The sequence below is a fragment of the Triticum dicoccoides genome, chromosome 7A (genome assembly GCF_002162155.2).
Source record: "Triticum dicoccoides isolate Atlit2015 ecotype Zavitan chromosome 7A, WEW_v2.0, whole genome shotgun sequence".
In the NCBI taxonomy this organism is placed as follows: domain Eukaryota; kingdom Viridiplantae; phylum Streptophyta; class Magnoliopsida; order Poales; family Poaceae; genus Triticum; species Triticum dicoccoides.
Genome location: NC_041392.1, coordinates 318,402,526 through 318,408,950, shown reverse-complemented (window position 1 = coordinate 318,408,950; position 6,425 = coordinate 318,402,526).

The following is a 6,425-nucleotide window of genomic DNA, read 5'->3' as shown; positions in this document are numbered from 1 at the left end:
GTCTGAATCTGTTTATGTTTTTGCTATGCTCACATGCTTACAATTGTATTTTCTGATCCCTTTTGGCTTATGGTCACTAAGGGACTTTTGTTGTATGCTTTGAGTAGCTTCATGCCATGCCTTGCTTTGCCATGATATGTTCCTATAGCATGTAGTTATCATGCTCTAAACATTGCTTCCTGATTTTAAAGTCCTGACATGTTGTTAATTTCACTAAGTCTGAAACATGTAATCTTTTGCACTTTTGCCATGATTGTTTGAACCTGTTAATGAGTGAATTAGCTGTAGCTCAGTGTTCATCTTTTGTCAAGCATCATGAGGGGATCCCTGCCATGTATTTTTTTGCTATGTTTGGGTGCATTAGCATGTTGTTCTTGATGCATTTAGATGGTCTCGTGCTGTTTATCGCAGACCGGTGTCATATTTGTTTTGCTTGCCATTTCCAAACCGTGCATCCGATTCCGGTGATCTTTATATCGATTTCGACCAAAATCACCTCACCTTTCCAGTGGCACTCTTGGATTTCCATGTTGAGGCCAGTTTCAATCATTCCTTTCCAAATCATGCATATGCATCACATATCGCATCCCGCATATCATGCCATGTTCATGTGTTGGTTGTTTACTATGTTGTGTGCTTCTTTCCGGTGTTGCTTCTTCGGGTTGGTTCCGATAACGTCACGTTTGTGAGGACCCATTCAACTATGTCCGTTTGTCTTCTTCATGAACTCGTTCTTCTTCCTTGCGAGATTTCAGGCAAGATGACCATACCCTCGAAATCACTTCTATCTTTGCTTGCTAATTGCTCGCTCTTTTGCTATGCCTATGCTGCGATATCTACCACTTGCTTATCATGCCTCCCATATTGTTAAGCCAAGCCTCTAACCCAGCTTGTCCTAGCAAACCGTTGTTTGGCTATGTTACCGCTTTGCTCAGCCCTCTTATAGCGTTGTTAGTTGCAGGTGAAGATTGGAGTTTGTTCCATGTTGGAACATGGATATTTTGTTGGGATATCACAATATCTCTTATCTAATTAATGCATATATATACTTGGTAAAGGGTGGAAGGCTCGGCCTTATGCCTAGTGTTTTGTTCCACTCTTGCCGCCCTAGTTTCCGTCATATCGGTGTTATGTTCCCGGATTTTGCGTTCCTTACATGGTTGGGTTATAATGGGAACCCCTTGACAGTTCGCTTTGAATAAAACTCCTCCAGCAAGGCCCAACCTTGGTTTTACCATTTGCACTAACAACCTAGCCTTTTCCCTTGGGTTTCGCGGACTCAAGGGTCATCTTTATTTTAACCCCCCGGGCCAGTGCTTCTCTAAGTGTTGGTCCGAACCGAGTAGACTGCGGGGCCACCTCGGGGCAACTTGAGGGTTGGTTTTACTCGTAGGATGTCTCATCTGAGTGTGCCCTGAGAACGAGATATGTGCAGCTCCTATCGGGATTTGTCGGCACATTCGGGCGGCTTTGCTGGACTTGTTTTACCATTGTCGAGGATGTCTTGGGATGCCGAGTATGATCGGATTGTCTTGGGAGAAGGAATATCCTTCGTTGACTGTGAGAGCTTGTGATGGGCTAAGTTGGGACACCCCTGCAGGGATTTGAACTTTCGAAAGCCGTGCCCGCGGTTATGGGCAGATGGGAATTTGTTAATGTCCGGTTGTAGAAAACCTGAAACTTATGTTATTTAAAATGCATCAACCGCGTGTGTAGCCGTGATGGTCTCTTCTCGGCGGGGTCCGGGAAGTGAACACGGTGTTGGAGTTATGCTTGATCGTAGGTTGTTCTAGGATCACTTCTTGATCATAGATTCTCGACCGTGCTTTGCCTCCTCTTCTCGCTCTCATTTGCATATGTTAGCCACCATATATGCTAGTCGCTTGCTGCAGCTCCACCTCATACCTTTTACCCTTCCTATCAGCTGAAATAGTCTTGATCTCGAGGGAGTGAGATTGTTGAGTCCCTTTGACTCATAGATACTTCCAAAACCAGTTTGCAGGTGCCGATGTTACCGAGCAGGTGACGCAACCAAGCTCAAGGAGGAGCTCGATGAAGATCTCGTTCTTTGTGTTGTTCCGTTTCCAATTGATCAGTAGTGGTGCCCGGTTGGGGCGATCGGGGATCTGTGTAGCATTTGGGGTAGTCTTCTTTTATTTTTGGTTCCGTAGTCGGACCTTGATTGTGTCGGGTGATGTAATGCTTTATTCATGTTTTGTGTGAAGTGGCGATTGTAAGCCAACTATGTATCTCTTTCCCTTATGTATTACATGGGTTGTGTGAAGATTACCTCACTTGCGACATTGCTTTCAATGCGGTTATGCCTCTAAGTTATGCTTCGACACATGGGAGATATAGCCGCATCGAGGGCGTTACAATTGTCCAATCCGGTATAACATGCAAAGCTGCCACCAATTGAGCCTCCAGGTCAGGAACAACCAACTCCTCCTCTGTTGGTATCTTGACCGACGGATTATACAGGACGTCGAGGAAGACATTTGGTGGGACCAGTTTACGCTGAGAGCCAAGGCGGCTTAAAGCGTCCGCCGCTTCAATTTTTCGCCGGCCTATATGGTCAACTTGATAACCCTTGAAATGACTAGCCACTATGTCCACCTCTCGTTGATACGTAGCCATGAGTGGGTCCTTAGAATCCCAGGTGCCCGATACCTGTTGATCCACCAGGTCTGAGTCACCGAAGCACTTAACCCGGCTTAAGTTCATCTCCTTAGCCATCCGAAGACCGTGGAGTAGGGCCTCGTACTCAGCTGCATTGTTAGTACAAGGGAACATTAATCGGAGAACATAACAAAACTTGTCACCTCGCGGGGAAGTTAATATAACTCCAGCCCCCGAGCCCTCCAATTGCCTGGACCCATCAAAGTGAATAGTCCAATACGTGTTATCTGGCTTTTCCTTTGGGGCCTGCAACTCTGTCCAATCATTGATGAAGTCCACAAGTGCTTGAGATTTGATTGCTGTACGAGGTGTATACTTGAGCCCATGAGGTCTAAGCTCAATAGCCCACTTGGCAATCCGGCCAGTTGCTTCTGTGTTTTGAATGATATCTCCCAGAGGGGCTGAATTGACCACTGTGATAGGATGACCCTGAAAATAATGTTTGAGCTTCCAGCTTGCCATAAACACCCACACACCAGCTTCTGCCAATGTGGATACCTCTGCTTTGATTCGATAAGCCCCTCACTGATATAATAAACCGGCTGTTGAACCATATATTCCTTTCTAGCCTCCTTGCATTCCACAACAATAGCCACACTAACAGCCCTGGCATTAGCAGCCACATACAGCAGTAAAGGCTCTTTATCGATCGAAGCTACAAGCACAGGCGGTTTAGCTATCTGCCTCTTCAAATCCTCAAACGCTTTATCAGCCGCATCGCTCCAGACAAAGTCATCCGTTTTCTTTAACATCTGGTATAAAGGGATAGCCTTCTCCCTGAGACGACTGATATACCGACTCAAAGCCGCAATCCGGCTGGCTAAACGTTGAACGTCATTGATACACGCCGGTTTAGCCAAATACGTGATTGCTGAAATTTTCTCCAGATTAGCCTCAATGCCCCTGTTTGATACCAGAAAGCCCAAGAGTTTGCCTGCCGGTACACCAAAGACACATTTGTCCGGATTGAACATCATCTTGTAAACCTGGAGGTTGTCAAAGGTTTCTCTCAGGTCATCTATCAATGTTTCCTCTTTCCTGGACTTTATCACAATATCATCCACATATGCATAAGCATTGCGCCCAATCTGTTTATGAAGACAATTCTAAACACAACGTTGATAAGTCGCCTGGGCACTCTTGAGCCCAAAGGGCATGGAGACATAGCAGAAGGCTCCAAAGGGATTTATAAAAGTTGTCTTCTCCTGGTCCTTAACTGCCATTTTGATCTGATGGTAACCAGAATAAGCATCCAAAAAACACAAGTAGTCACAACGCATCGTGGCATCAATAATCTGATCAATACGAGGGAGGGCAAAGGGATCTGCTGGGCAAGCCTTGTTCAAGTTTGTGTAGTCCACACACATACGCCAAGTGCCGTTTTTCTTTAGAACCAGCACCGGATTAGCCAACCACTCCAGGTGAAAGACCTCCATGATAAACCCTGCGGCCAACAACCGAGCTACCTCTTCACGAATAGCCTTGCGCCTATCTTTGTTGAAGCGGCGGAGAAACTGTCTGACCGGTTTAAACTTAGGATCAATATTAAGTGTGTGCTCAGCGAGTTCCCTCGGTACACCTGGCATGCCAGAAGGCTTCCATGCAAAGATGTCCCGGTTCTCATGGATGAACTCGATGAGCATGCTTTCTTATTTGGGATCCAGGTTAGCACTGATGCTGAACTACTTGGATGAATCGCCAGGAACAAAATCAACCATCTTAGTGTCTGTGGCCGATTTAAACTTCAAAGCCGGATCGTGCTCCGTAGTTGGTTTTTTCAAAGAAGTCATGTCTGCCGGATCAACTTTGTCCTTATAAAACTTCAGCTCTTCCGTGGCACAAACCGACTCAGCATAAGCCGCATCACCTTCCTCACATTCCAAAGCAATCTTCTCGCTCCCATGTACTGTGATGGTCCCCTTATGACCTGGCATCTTAAGCTGCAGGTAAACATAACACGGCCGTGCCATGAACTTGGCATAAGCCGGTCGCCCAAACAGGGCGTGATACGGACTCTTGATTTTCACCACCTCAAAAGCCAATGTTTCTGACCTTGAATCATGATCATCTCCAAAGGCCACCTCTAGAGCTATCTTGCCCACTGGATATGCAGACTTACCAGGCACCACACCATGAAAAACGGTGTTGATGGTTTAATATTCTTATCTATCAACCCCATACGGTGGAAGGTATCATAGTAGAGAATATTGATACTGCTTCCCCCATCCATGAGCACCTTGGTGAACTTGTACCCCCCAACTTGAGGTGCCACCACTAAGGCCAGATGACCCAGATTGTCAACCCGGGGTGGGTGATCCTCTCTACTCCATAAAATGGGTTGCTCAGACTAGCACAAATACTGAGGCACATCCGGTTCAACAGAGTTCACTGCCCTCTTGTGAAGCTTCTAATCACGCTTGCACAAGCTAGTGGTGAAGACATGATACTGCCCACTATTTAACTACTTCGGATTGCTCTGATAACCTAACTGCTGCTGCTGATGATTCCCTTGATGGTTATAACCTCCCTAGTTGCCCTGGTTCCCTTGATTGCTATGTACGATTTGATTGCCCTGAAATCCCGAACCAGAGCTGCCGCCTCCATAACCCGGCCCATGAAAACCACCTCCTGAACCGCCGGGCGGGCCATTGTCGTACTGAAACATATTGGAGTTCTTGAATTCTCGCATTATATAACAATCCTTCCAAAGATGTGACGCTGGCTTCTCCTTTGATCCATGCTTTGGACAAGGTTGATTTAACAGGCGCTCCAGATTGGGGCCTGAACCTCCACCTCTCTAGGGCTACTTGCCCTTATGACGCTGACCGTTATCCTGAGCATTGGTGTTAGCCACAAAGTCCAAACTATTGTCGGCTTTGCGCTTACCATTATTCCCATGACCTGCCGGTTTATGCTGCTGCCCCTTGGTGTTGTCGTTTTTTTCCCTTCCCCGGTTTGTCCTCCTCTGAGTCAGGGTCTTTGGTATTATCTGAATTGGCATATTTAACGAAAGCTGCCATAAGCGTTGACATATCATTGCAGTGACGTTTGAGCCTTCCTAACTTCTGTTTGAGCAGCAGAAACCGGCAATTGTCCTCCAACGTTAACACTGCGGTATCTCCATTGATGCGATCCGACGAATGCAGAATAGCTGAGACCTGCTTTACCCAATGGGTTGTAGACTCCCCATCCTCTTGAACACAAGCGGCCAGGTCCACAATTGACATAGGCTGCTTACAAGTATCCTTAAAATTCTGGATAAACCGGTGCTTTAATTCGGCCCATGATCCGACAGAGTTAGCTAGCAAGCTCTTTAACCAAGTACGAGCTGTCCCTTCCAACATCATGGTGAAGTATTTAGCACACACCGCTTCATCCACATCTAACATCTCCATTGCCATCTCGTAGCTTTCAACCCATGCCTCTGTTTGCAAATCGGCTGTGTAATTGGGTACTTTACAAGGTCCCTTGAAATCCTTGGGCAGTCGTACATTACGTAAAGCGGGGGTGAGGCACGTCACCCCTAAGGAACTGAAGACCACACCTGGCTCCACTGAAGCAGTAGGGTGAACCGAAGTAGGTTGACGAACTCCATGTAGAGCTGCTAACTCGGCTCTCGACGTGCACGACCATGATCCACCACATCCTGCGCATTAGCAACTCCACCTACCGGGTTGTGCCCTCGCGGTGAGTTACAGCGACATGCACTGCTTGACACGGCCAGTTCATCCTCAACGTGCCTACTA